Source organism: Coturnix japonica, chromosome 35 (assembly GCF_054131305.1).
Source record: "Coturnix japonica strain WE chromosome 35, WE-NBRP24, whole genome shotgun sequence".
Taxonomy (NCBI): Eukaryota; Metazoa; Chordata; class Aves; order Galliformes; family Phasianidae; genus Coturnix; species Coturnix japonica.
In genome coordinates, this window is record NC_140697.1 from 2,941,810 (window position 1) to 2,955,717 (window position 13,908).

A 13,908-nucleotide genomic window follows, 5' to 3' on the forward strand; every position below is an offset into this window, starting at 1 on the left:
AAAAACCCAACCACTAAAATTGGCCTAAGAAATGTACAAAGTAACACAGAGTTCAACTGCAAGAGGGAAAAGTGGCCAGGGACTGTTCTGCTGCCTTGTTCCACCCAGACACATCACCATCTGCCAGGACTCAGCTGGTGCTATTTTCCTCTTAAAGTAAGTTACTTTAAGCTCCGAATATATCCAAATAAAGAAGTACCTCAAGGAGGCTGATTTCTAAACCCACTACAGCATCCAGATTTGATGTCAGAAAACTGAGGAACTCCCCCATCACCTGGTGAGTGCTGCTTGCTGTGGCAGATGGACTTACTGACTTTCTGTCTTTGTTATCTCATGGATTTCACTGTACAATGGAATTTTATCTCTCACTGTCTTGTTTGTAAATAGGTGATAATTCTTCCACAGCTTCCAAGTGAGCTGTTAAAATAAATGGAGAGATTTCTTGTAAAATATTTGGATTATCTTCTAATCTACAGGTCATATGCCTTCCCATTCTTGATTGGATAGAACAGCCAGCTCCTTTCGACTCCATATGAATATTCCCCCAAAACACACTTCTTGTGAGAGGTGGTAGAGGTGGGTGAAGCTCAGAAATAAAGGGAGGAACAGATTCTCCTTCAGGAACAGCAATAGTAGAGGCTACACGGTGCCTGGGTTAGTTCACTCAAGAAACTAACAACTATTCCCTCCATGTTGTTCTTCTGTGTTTGCTCTTATAAATGAAGCTTATCGTTCGTGCTTGCTTGTGGATTTGACCAGCTGCACTCTTAGACAGCTGAGAGAATTCCTATCAAAACACTATTTAAAAGCTCCAGTCATTCAAGGAACTTCAGGCTTAAGGTCTGGGATTTAAAAATACATATATATAAATATATATGTTACATATGTTATAGTTATTTGACTACCTTCTATATTTAGTTTACATACCACCGGGTCAGGGAAAGTATAAAGTCCTCCCAGCTCCCAGTCTTAGCCACAAGTTACCTAGAAAAGACAAAGCTTTCATCCTCTGCCTTGAGGATTAGATATAAAGGATCCTGACACCTTGCGAGGTATATTCTTTTTCTGTCAGCGTTTTCTGCTTGTATGTTTCTTTCTTTGTTTGTTTTGTATATGATTTTATTATTATTGTTCTGTTTTTCCTTGCTTACTATGGGAGTTGGAGAAAAGTACAAGGTATAAAACGTCCCATCAACTCTAAAGCTTAATGCCCTTCTTAAATGGTTTATATATGTTCTGAATTGGTCAACAGGGAGAAGTGTTTGTAGGCTGAATGAATGTCTTGCATGTTGTTGTGTGTGCCCTTTATTGCTGTACACTGTAGTCTGTGTAAGGACTTGTTCTCCAAACCATCTGAATGTTTGTTTGCCATGATGCAGCAGCTGTCTCCTTCGTAAAGAAGGAAGCACGAAAAAGACCACATTAAATTCATTCATTCTTAGCAGAAAGGAAACAAAGAAAAGAATTTTTAACCTGCTATTAGCCATGTTTGGAAATAAAAAATCACTGTTTAGAAATACCTGGAAAGTAAGTACACCATTCTGGAAAGTCAAATAAATGTGGTGCAAAGCAAACTGTCTCTGGCTTTGCCAAATCAGGCCTTCATTAGCCAAAGGATCCCTCCCTTTTTCTCGTAGTGATAAAGAAATTCCTTTTATGGTTCTACTATTTTCATTAGTTATTTTGGGAAGATTATCTCCAGTCCAGCAACTCAAAGGTTTTGGGATGTACCTCTGGTCCCAGTTCACCTTGCTGAACCTGTCAACAAAACTAACATCACCTGTCACAGAATGATAGAATCATAAGAGCTGGAAAAGACCACTTAGATCATCCAGCCCAATCATCAGTCCATCACCACCATGTCCACTAAGCCTCCTCTCCTCCTTCTTCACTGACCTTGGTGACTGCAGGGCTGTTTGTCTCACATCATTCTTGCTCACAGCTCTCACATATGCTATGCAGTGGTTTGAACCTTCCTTAACAAAGTTATCACAGAAGTGCCAGCAGCATCACTCCTTGACTCAGCTTTGGCCAGCACTTGAAATGGTTCTGTCTGACATGGGGCAACTACTGGCCTCTTCCTACAGAGAACAACACTGCAGCCTCTTTGCTGCCACAGTCCAGACATTAGACATGTAATACAACCTGAGAAAAATATACAACTTGAAATTATGTAGTTCTTTTATTGAAAATCTCTTTTTAAACCCTGTGTTTGTCTCAGTATTTCATGACCTCTACCACAGTTCTCTATTTCCCTCAGCATCACTTTGCGTTTGTCTTCTGAATGTCATGCTTGGATCTGAATTGATAAGTGAAAAAGCTGCGTCTGACAGTCCTTTCCAGATGTGCCTGTTTGACTCCAGCTGGTGAAGTTGTTTCTCAAGACTTGCTTCCTCTCATTCATGTTCTTTCACACTGAACTGTAAAATCAGCTCCCACGTCCCGGTCTTTAGGATAAGTGGCACCTTTTTGAATTTCTGATGGGTTTCAGCTTGAGCGAGATGCCATGAAGATGAACAGCAGGAAGTCAGTGAGAGAATTGTTTAAGGATATTGAAAATGAGAGATGGTTGAGTGTCAGGGAGTCATTTGTTTCCTCAAGGCATAATATATCCACAGGATAAACTTTCATCTCCACTGATCACAGCAAAGTGGTGGTGATAGTTAAAATAGAAAAGCATGTTTCAATGTAACAAAACGTTGCTGGAAAAACTAAATAAAAGCCAATACTTGGCATTACAATTCAGGGCAGATAGCAGGCCAAATCTTCACTGAGCTGAGAAGGTAGCAGGATCTTTGGCAGGTACAAGTGGAGTTCAGACACAGTATTCATGTGAATGATGTGATACCAAGAATACAGATTATTTCCTCAATAATGAGAAAGGACAAATAGAAGCTGCTTCACCCCATCTGAGGTCAGGCTGTTTCCACACATAGGAAAATTGCAGGTAAGTGGAGGGGATTTTATCTAAGTGTAGGAACCAGGGGTGAAAATGTTGATTTTCTCCTCTATGAGAAGGGCAGAGCCAGCCATGCACACCCACAAAGTTCAGAGCTTTTCATTGCTTCTTCATTTTTAAGTAAAATCATAGGGAAACTGTCAGACAATCAATGTGCAGAAGTGGTACAATCTCTTGAAAAGCCACTTACAGATCTGCAAAACTTGCAAATAACAATTTTCTGTTTATCCAATTGTTTTCCCATCTCCAGATAAGACCCTGTGCTCTGATCCATTTTTTGTGCGTGCATCAACAGATTTACAAAAAGAAACAAGTCAGCAACTGGCAATTTATTCAAGGTGTTGAAAGTATCAGACAGTTGGTAGATTAGAAAGCAAACTGATTCCTCCAGAATTTCTTGGGGGACTCTCAGGAAATGGGATCCAGTAGGAGCTGGTCTGAAGTGGGGACTACTCCATTTCTAAGGAACTGTACATCAATGAGGAACTAGTTCAATGCTTTCTCAATCAAAGAAAAACCTGACTTCAGTACACGTCTGACCAAATGCCCAAGCTGTACAAACCTAAGTCAAGGTGTGAATGCAACTCTCTGAAAGGAAATTTTGTCATTTATTTCATTTATTTCATTACTAAACATGGAAGTTTGGTGGCCCTTCCAGGCAGGGGGGCTGGAGCTTCATGATCCTTGGGGTCCCTTCCAACCCGGGTCATTCTGTGATTCTGTGATTCATTTCTCTGCATTGACAAGACTATCTTCCTTGTGTAAGCAGAAAGAAGAGCTGCTGGAGAGGAGCTCTGCTGAGAGGGACCTGGGCGTCCTGGTGGACGACAGATTGACCATGAGCCAGCAGTGTGCCCTTGTAGCCAAAAATGCCAGGGGTGGGTAAAAGATCTAACACACATCTCTATGATGGGGGTGGCCCAATCACAAGCAGTGCTGCGCTCAGTTGTTCTGCTTGCCTGCTCCTCGAGGAGTTAGGAGAAATCTATGCCTGTTGCGTGTTCGAGTGCGTGTGCAATGCCATGTGGAGGGCTTATCACAATAAAGATTGGCGGATTTGCTGCGTAGACCGGTCAGAACTCAGATCTGCGTTGTGCTTCCTGCGGCACCAAACGCCCAACAGTGGCAGTTCCGAGTATTGGCCAGCAGGTGGCAGCAGAGACCACGGAAAGGACGTCTGCGGGACAGACCCTGGGGATCCGTTCTCTTTTGATTATAGGGGAAATATATTGAAAGCTTCAGATTTCATTAATCTTTGTGGGAATCATATAATGTGCAACTCAGATCTACCTCTTTGTGCAGTGACTGCCTGTAAATTTGCTAGAGCCTGATATAATATGGCCTTGTGCTTTCCGCTAACTCACCTTCATTTCATTTTCATTACATTTGCTTGGTAGTCAGATTTTGGTGTGTGGATATTTTAAAACAATCTAACTGACATTGGCCAAAAAAAAGTAAAAATAATTAAAAAAAAAATGCACGACAGCATGAATTGTATCAATTTTTATAGGTAAGATAAAGAAGAGCAGTTTCCCTTAATTTTCTGTGCCTCGTTACTTTCTTACCCTCTCCCCTTGTGTGAGAAACTCTCAAAGTCAAAGATTTCTAATTAGGCAAAGATGGCAGCGATAGCAGCAGTGCTTATTCATTACTGCAATACTGCGCGCACATCCCCTGTTGGCAAGGGAGAAATTGCACACCAGTCAGTGACATTAATTCTGTTCTATGCCCTAAACCCAATGCAGGTGATGCTCTCATGGCTCTCATTGGTTGAGCATCTCAGGCTCACACACTCCTCCAGACTGTTGCTAGGATTCATTTCCATAGAAGGTCAATTACCAACCTCTTGTTTTTAGGTCTGCCTTGTACTTTTCTGCGGAGAGAGAAGGGCAATGTTTCCAACAGTCAGTACATTCATTCTGTGCTGTGCTGGGCTCTACCCACCCTGCGTATTTATCTTGTGCTTGTCTCAATTCTACCCATGTCAGAATGCCCCCAGTCTGAACTTAACTCTGTTCAGCAACTTTCTTGGTGGAAAAACTACTTATACAGCTGTTTTACAAGAGGGTTATACATTCAGTTAGGGCCTACACTATGTACTGAAAATACTGGAAACTTCCACTGCAAAAACACAATCTACCTGTCCCATCTGTGCAGCCTTGCAGACCCAGAGCACGCCAGGTTATTTCTGCTTTCATAGCATTTGCATGCTGTAGGGTGAGCAAAAGGTTCTGCTGCTTGATTCTTCTGCAAGAGCTGCCTACCGGCAAATGGTTGCAGGGATGGAGGATGTGACAGAAAGCATTTGTCTCCACAAGAGCAGAGTTACGTTCAGTGCAGAGTGTGAGAGTCAGGTTGGTGTGGAAAAGCACTGACACGCTGGGGATGATGCAGTGCTCACGTCTAACACTCACAGACATTACTGTCAGAAGGATGGTGCTGTGTTGTGCTTCTACTTTTGGCAGCCCCTGGAGAAATGCTGTGGCACACAGAACGCCTTTGTATTGCACTGACTGCTGCCATGCAGCATGGATTTAACACACCAAATCCAGAGGAGCGTGACTGCATCTAACTGCCCTGAGAAAAACTACTGTAGCTGAAGAGATGAGGAGGCAGCTGCTCATCTGCAGAACAAGCAGCACTGCCAGACACTGGGCCAGGTGAGCACCTCCTGCTGCAGCGTGATGATGACAGGGCTGGAGATGATCTGCAAAGCCAGCTTCAAAGTGGGAGACATGAGTCAACATGGCAGGAGGACAGAGGTGTTAGGGAGCAGCCAAGGCATCAAAGAGTATCAAAAGGCTTTGAAAGGTATCACAAAGCGACAGCCAGGAAGACTGGGATTATCATGAGCAGCAACCTGGATGCTAGAGATTATTTGCTCCCATACAAAATGCTGCAGACATCCTAAAGCCAGGCAAAATGGGAACCCAGAGCTCTGCCTGCACGAACCCCACAGCCATAGCATTGCAAGCTGAGCTGCCTTGCTGTTTGTTGCATTCATCCCAATCCCTGTGAATGAAGACTCGGAATGCAGCCAAGGCGATGATTGAGCATGAGAGTGACTTTATTCAATAAAAGACAGGAGGGCTTGAGAGGTCAAGGGTGTAGATAGGACTCCTCTTGTCAAGATGAGAGTGGCTCAGAGCTGGTGCTGCTGCCTGGTGCCTGGGACTGGCAGCCTGACTCTAAGTCCCCATCTAAGATGCTCAGCTTCACCTCACTGATGCTGCCCTGCTCCTGCATGGTGGTGCTGCTGCTGGGGCACTCGGGCTGTGCTTGGGATGGGCAGCACTGCAAAGGCGCTGGGTCACAATCCAGGCAGGTGACTGTGGTGTCTGGCAGGCTCAGGTCAGGAGCTTCAGCAGAGCCAGGAGATATGAGAGCATGAACGTGGATGAGCCCCTTGTGTCCATCACTGTTACCATGTGGAAGGCTGTCATCCGAATTGCAGCGATTTGTGCTTAATAAGAACTCTCCATTGATGGAAACACACTGCACATCCCTACTTGGTTTGGATCTTTGGGGTTGACAAGGGCTCGAATTATCTAGGAAGGCACAGAAACACAAGGGTTAGTGTCAAACGTTTGCAAGTTGAATCATGCAAGAGGTTGTTGATACTTGGTAATAGAGTGGCGGCAGGACGAAGCAAATAAGCTTGAAGCAACAGAGCCACTGTCTTGAAAGTGATCCTCGTGCAGGTCCATAAGTTTTGACTCTGCCTGGACTTCATATGGGGTAGTATGACATCACAAGGGGGTGATATGATGTCACAAAGGGGCATTATGATGTCACAAAGGGGCATTATGATGTCACAAAGGGGCATTATGATGTAACAAAGGGGCATTATGATGTCAAAAAGGGGCATTGTGACATCACAAATAAGCATTATGACGTCACAAAGGGGTATTATGACGTCACAAAGGATCGTTATGATGTCACGAAGAGGCATTATGACATCACAAAGGGGTATTGTGACGTCATAAAGGGGCATTGTGATATCACAAAGGAGCATTATGACATCACAAAGGGCATTATGACATCACAAAGAAGCATTATGATGTCACAAAGGGGCATTGTGACGTCACAAAGGGGAGACATTATGTCATCACAAAGGGGCATTGTGATATCACAAAGGAGCATTATGACATCACAAAGAAGCATTGTGATGTCACAAAGAAGCATTATGATGTCACAAAGGGGCATTGTGATTTCACAAAGGGGCATTGTGACGCCACAAAGGGGCGTTATGATGTCACAAAGGGGCATTATGATGTCACAAAGGGGCATTATGACGTCACAAAGGAGCATTATGATGTCACAAAGGAGCATTATGACGTCACAAAGGGATGTTACCATCACCCTGCGCCCAACTTCTCTCTCCCTCCTATTGGCTCCCTCTCCCACCAATCCCCGATCTCCCCTCCCCTTAGGCATTGAATTCTCTTCTCACTACCTCCTCCCATTCCTTCCCTAGGAACAGAAACCATTCAGATTCTACAGCAAACTACAGCATCTGCACTGCAAGAGCACACTGAACCACCTGCAACAGTGAAACATGGTTTTGGAGAGTGGGTTTGAAAACACACCTTTAGACAGCTGTCTCCCTGTAGCCAAAAGGAAACCAAGCAGCCAAAGAAGAGTCCAGCCTGAAACATGCCCATGCTACTAGCCCAGGTTTTTCACAGTCAATGCAGAATCCATCCTGTTCTTGAGGTAACAAATGACCAGTGGGTCTCCCCTTGCTCCACCCCTTCTCCTTCAAAGCCAGAAAAAGAAAGAAAAAACAAGTAGAAGAAACCCAGACGTACCTTTCCACACACAGAGCAGAAAGTGGAACAGCAGTTGTCTCCTTCCTGAGACATGGTGGGGAGCATCCCAGAGGAAGCCCAAGTTCTTTGCTTCTCTCCACAGGGACTTCAAGCACTCTTGGCAAGAGCTGCTTAGGTTCTTTCTTCAACTGCTTCCAGCACCAGAATCTCCTTTGGAAAAGGATCCCTAAAGAAAGAATCAGCAAATGAAAAAGAATGAGCAATAACCACTTTCCCAGTTTTCTTCTGACATGCAATTTAGACTCTCAACTCTGGCAGGGTCTTAAAATCAGCTGGTTACAAGAACTGTCCCACAATATATCCAGCTTCTGTACAGCTGCCGTTATTTCTGACAGCAAGTGTAATCACAGAATCATAGAATGGCCCGTGTTGGAAGGGACCTCAAGGATCATGAAGATCATCACCTCCATGTCCCTGCTGGCCATCCCCTCTTCTGATGGAGCCCAGGGGACCATTTGCTCTCTGAGCTGCAAGAGCACGCTGATGGCTCACGTTCTGTTTTTCATCCACCAGGACCCCCAGGTCCTTCTCTGCGGGGCTTCTCTTAAGGACTGCTCCTCCCAGGCTGTAGAAATGCCTGGGATTCCTCCAGCCCAAGTGCAAAACTTGCACTTTGCTGTGTTCCACCTCATTAGATTCACCTAGGCCAACCTCTCAGTTGAGCTCCCTCTGAATGGCATCCCTTCCTTCCACTGCATCAGCCGCACCACTCAGCAAACAGCAGAGGGTGCACTCCATTGCATCATTGGTGTCACTGATAACCATGTAAAAAAGCACTGGTCCCAAGAACTGGTCCTGAACACCTCCAGGGATCCCACCACCTCCCCGGGCAGCCTGTGCCAGTTAATTCTGTGGGCAGAACTGCCAGTATGAAATATTATGCTATCGTGACAAAGAAAGAGAAGAAAAGCAAAATTAAGACTAGCTGACAAGCCTTGGCAGGGTGTTCTGCTCTCCTTAAATTTATACCCATTATTCAATTCTCTTTGGAGCTGTCTCCATGCCTCTCTGGAGTTTGTTCTTTGAGAAGAAGCAATTAAGTAAGCTCTCCAATGCCAAAGTGCATACACTACTCTAGAGCTTTCTCGTCTCTCCATGGATCAACAAGGGTGACAAGCCAGCAGAATATGATGAAGAGCCTCATGCATACTCAGTGTAAAAAAAAAAAAAAAAGGCAATTGTTGCTGGGAAGAAGGTGCATTTGCATTTGTGTCATCTGCAGAGGGTACTGCAGAAATGGAAAGTCTTCCACTGGAGCAAACAAAGGGCTCTCATTTATTGCAATCAAGGCCCAGCGTGTGGATCTCAGAGATCAGACCTACACCCTGCAGCAAAACAGAGACCTGCGTGGGAAAGTTCAGTTTCTCTCTACATCTGTGTCAGAAAAAGCCCACCATGGAATGACAGCTAAGGAAACATCCCTGTGACTCTTCACAGGTCTCTTCTACACTTGGGATCACTGCTACAAAAAGAGCTGTTGACATCATCTCTCGTGGCCAACCTGAGAGAAGAGCAGGAAGGCTGGGATGCTCTTTTTCCTATCTTTCCCTTGATTTCCTCTATATCTTAGGGACGAATCACAGGACAGAACACAGAAATCAAATGGCTCTACAAAGCAGATTGGCCAGTTCAAGTCAAAACAGCCACTGAAAACACCCCACATGCTGTCTGACAACAGCTGGACTGTCAGGGAGTCAGGTGAATGCAGTCTGCTGGCCCTGGGCAGGAAGAGGACAGCCCAGACTGTCACATACCTTTCACTGAAAGCTGATAGAGCATTTTATCCCCCTCACACATGCACTGACAACTTCCAGCATCATCCATTGAGACGCTGTGAATTTTCAGGGTGTGTTTCTTCCCCACAATTTGCAGTTCATAATTTTCACTGGCCTTGAGCTCCTTCCCATCCTTCATCCACCCCACAGTAGCGCCTGTGTCTGAAAGCTCAGCCTGCAATTTGGCTTCCTCATGCAGCCGAGCGGAGATCTTTTCTACATCTTTGCTCTTATTGGTAAATCTCACTGCAGCACCTGTCAGGAGCAAAGACCTCGTTATTTCAATTTAGATCAGGCTAACGTGGTCAATGCTTCCTGCAACATCTATGAAAAAGTATCACCTTCTGTTCCTGCACTCATCATTGTGTCACTGCTGAGCTATTCAAGTTATTTCATTTGGTCTTCTTGCCGGATTTACTAAGTAAAAATCAACCAAACATCTCCTTCTACTGATTAAGAATGCTCTAAACATGCTTCTGCAGATGTTTCCACCCAATGACAAACAGGTCCTTCCATAATGAATGTTTATTTGTTATATTTGGTCATGCAAAGCTGATTGATAGAGATATTATTGGAATGATTGCTCCCCTACTTCTAAACTATTCCAGTGCAATCAGAAAGGCTGTCTGAACCTGGAGCTGAAAGTACTGCTCTATGGTGATGCAGTGGTAAACCTGCTGACTGAATGCACTGGCCAATACCTGTGAACTGCAGACATTCATCAGCTGGCATGAAGCAATCTGGTTCAGATACCAAGCAGCTGGGTAGATTGGCTTACCCTACACTCAGTGCTATCATGTTTAGGTCATTACCAGGACTCACGTCAGTCCATGGGATGCAATTTCAGGTATTTGGTACAGGCAGTGAATGCCTGCAGCCCCAGTTCTAATCAACAGATCACAGCAACTATGCCTTGACTGTAAGAGGAAAGGAGAAGGATCAAAGCAAATACCTCTCACTCTCATCTTGCTGCTGACATCAACATTTTCGGCAACAAATTTCACTTCTGCTCCATCATCGTTCTTGGTGACGTTCTTTATCATTAGGCTGTGAGTAGTTTGGGTTCTCTTGATGATGCAGGTCTCACTTTCTTGTAAGACTTTACCATAGAGGTACCAAGTGCTGCAACACGTTGTTATAAGGTCAATAGTAAACATGGCATCCCCTCCAGGTACAGCTTCACCAGTTGTTAGGGGGGATTTCACAGCCAGGACTGGTTCTGAGGAAGAACAACATGTATGTCTTAATGCTCTTCGGAGGGGACCATGCCAGCGTCACTGAGGTTTCTGTTTTATTTTTCACCACGGGGTCAGCTGGGGGCTGGGTGGGAGGTTTTCTGGGAGCTGAACAGAAATATATACAGAAATATTAGCATAAGGTCATTTAGGCTGGAAAAGGCCTTCAAGATCAGCAGACTCAACTTTCAGCATGACCTACTGAGTCCCACCATTAACTACTGTGGTACCTGAGGACATACATGACAAGCTTATTCCTGCAGGTATTTGCATAGTGAATATATTCACCCTCTGGCTGATTCTGAACATTTTAGAGGTTAAAATCCCATCAGACTTTTTCACCGTGTGCAGCCACTGATACAGGCAGGAGGCTGGGAATTACCTGATGGACTCTAGTTACAGACTACTGACACAGTAAAGGATTGAGTTCATTTCATTTTGGCCATCAGAAAGTTTGGTGTCTGGTTTAAGTCATCCATCTAGACTCCAATTATCATCATATGGAGAACAGCGCATTTAGGAGAACCCATCTCATCTTAATAAACCTGAATGAAATCACAGAATCATAGGATCACGGGAGGGCTTGGGTTGGAAGAAACCTTCAAGATCATCCAGTTCTAAACACCCTGCCATGGGCTGGCTGCCCACTAACCAGCTCAGGCTGCCCATCACCCATCCAACCTCGCCTTCAACACCAAGGACAGGCATCCACAGCTTCTCTGGGCAGCCTGAAATGGAAGCAATGAGCCACATGTTGAAGATACTCAAACATTCATGACTGTAGAGAGAGCCAAATACTCCATACATATTGCCTGCCTGGTCAGTGGTATTAAAATGCCAACAACAGACTCATCCAGCTCATTGAAAATGGTGTGAACATGGCGTACAGGATTCTTCCAGCAGCTAGTTAGATCTGCAAAGAGTAAAAACTGGAAATCTCAATGCGATACAATTTTCCCTCATAACATAAATAGAAACGTAACTGTTTTGGGGTGCACTGTTACCAGCCTGTCAGTTGCTGTTGGTCAGTGCTAGATGCCAAAGGTCCCACTAACATAGCATGAATCCGAAAGCTAGACGCTGGAATCAGATCTCCTGACCTTACCATCAGAAATTGAGATGTCATATTTTGCTCAGAGGTGCCTGCTTGTAGGAGGGACAGCTTCCGAGCTTTTTCTGCTCCAGGAACCAGCTCGAGCTTCAGAATTTAAACAGCAGTCAGAAATTAAACTGAGCTTTGTCACCTCCATCAAACAGAAGGAGTGGTTGGGTGGTACAGCTTTCCAAATCACTTAGAAACTGTCACAACAATCAGATGCCTACCTTTTCTTTTTGAACTTGTTAATACATAGAGCTTAATAGCATCAGAATGCCCCAAGCACTTCAGATAACACGACAGCTGTAAACCCTTCTTTAAGGATTCCTTTGTTTAACCACTGAGTAACTGTAATTCAGTGGTGCTGGTGGGAGAAGGGAAGTCCTAATCTTCCCAGATGGTGAATAGAGTTGATGTTCACATGCAGACTGGTGCTGCAGCACAGCCAGAAACCACTCATTTGGGAAACACAGCACCAAGAAAATAATGGGAATAGCTTCATAAAATCAGGCAGCTTCACCCAAATTTCATGTCAGGTCCATTATTCTTCCTATTTTCAGGAAGAAAGGTTTTCCCTTATTCTTGTAGTTTTATTTTCTTTTCCTTTCATGCAAGCAGCTTTGTAGCTTACAAATTGTTTTCTAATCACCTCCTGGTGTGGACAAATCACACAGGTTTGACTCCATGTTTTACATAGTTAGCATTTTATATTTGTTCCAGTATGGAACTGTACAGCCATAGAATGGCCTGGGTTGAAAAGGATCTCAAAGATCATCCAGTTCCAACCCCCTGCTATGTGCAGGGTCGCCAACCACCAGACCAGGCTGCCCAGAGCCACATCCAGCCTGCCTTTGAATGCCTGCAGGGATGGAGCACTGCAGGGCTGGGCTGAGGGCACAGCCCTTCCACTGCAGGGTCACTGGGGAGCCCTGAACGAGGGCCAAGACTGGGGGCCTGGATGGGGTGCTTGGGCTCTGCACACCAAGCAGGGCACACTACACCATCCCATCCCATCCCATCCCATCCCATCCCATCCCATCCCATCCCATCCCATCCCATCCCATCCCATCCCATCCCATCCCATCCCATCGCATCCCATCCCATCCCATCCCATCCCATCCCATCCCATCCCATCCCATCCCATCCCATCCCATCCCATCCCATCTAGCTCAGCAACAGCTAGAAACACTGCTGCGTTACCAACACTGTTTTTCTCCTAAAGCCGAAACAGAGCACCAGATGCCAAGAAGGGAAAATCAACTCCGTCCCAATGGAGACCAGAACATGGTTTAATTTGACAGGGGGGGATGCGGGAATGGACTGAAGAAGGACTCCCGGATTCCAACACTGCAGCTATGGCAAACACACACAGTGAATACAAGGGCTCCTTCCAGACCGAACCTGCCCAAGGACAGGGACGGCTGTGGGGCTCTGGGGCGAGCCCAGGGCAAGGGAGGGGTTCTATGTGGAGGCGGATGGAATGGGGTGAGATCACAGCCCCGTTACAATGGGCTTTGACCACCAGGAGGCAGAGCTGGAACACGAGGCTCATTCGCCGCTGTTCCTCGCTGCGAGATGGAGCAGAGAACCCCACTCCGAGTTCGAGAGGCTTGGCCAGAGAGGCGCGGAGCATCCCGCAACCCCACGGCCACACAGGGGCCCGGCGAGGTGCATGGGGTGCAGCCCCAGCAGGGGCCCGTGGGCTCAGCTGAGGATCCTTTTGCCTCCGTCGTGTCACCTCAGGACGAGGATCCCCTGAGCTACATCGATGCCTGCTGTGCATGCAGACCGCAGGTAGTGTGCACTCTGTGCTTCCATGGCTGCCCCTGCCCGGCTGTGCCCAGAGGGTGCCGGGGTCCCCCGATGCCAACCCCTGTAACTCCCCTCCTGTCTCAGACACAGGAACAGAAGCTGCGCTTTCTGGCCTGCGTCCGCACTGCCTGCACAGCTGCCATCACGGACAGCGTGGTCCACAGCCAGCTGTGTGACTACGTGCTGAAGGTGGTGCTGT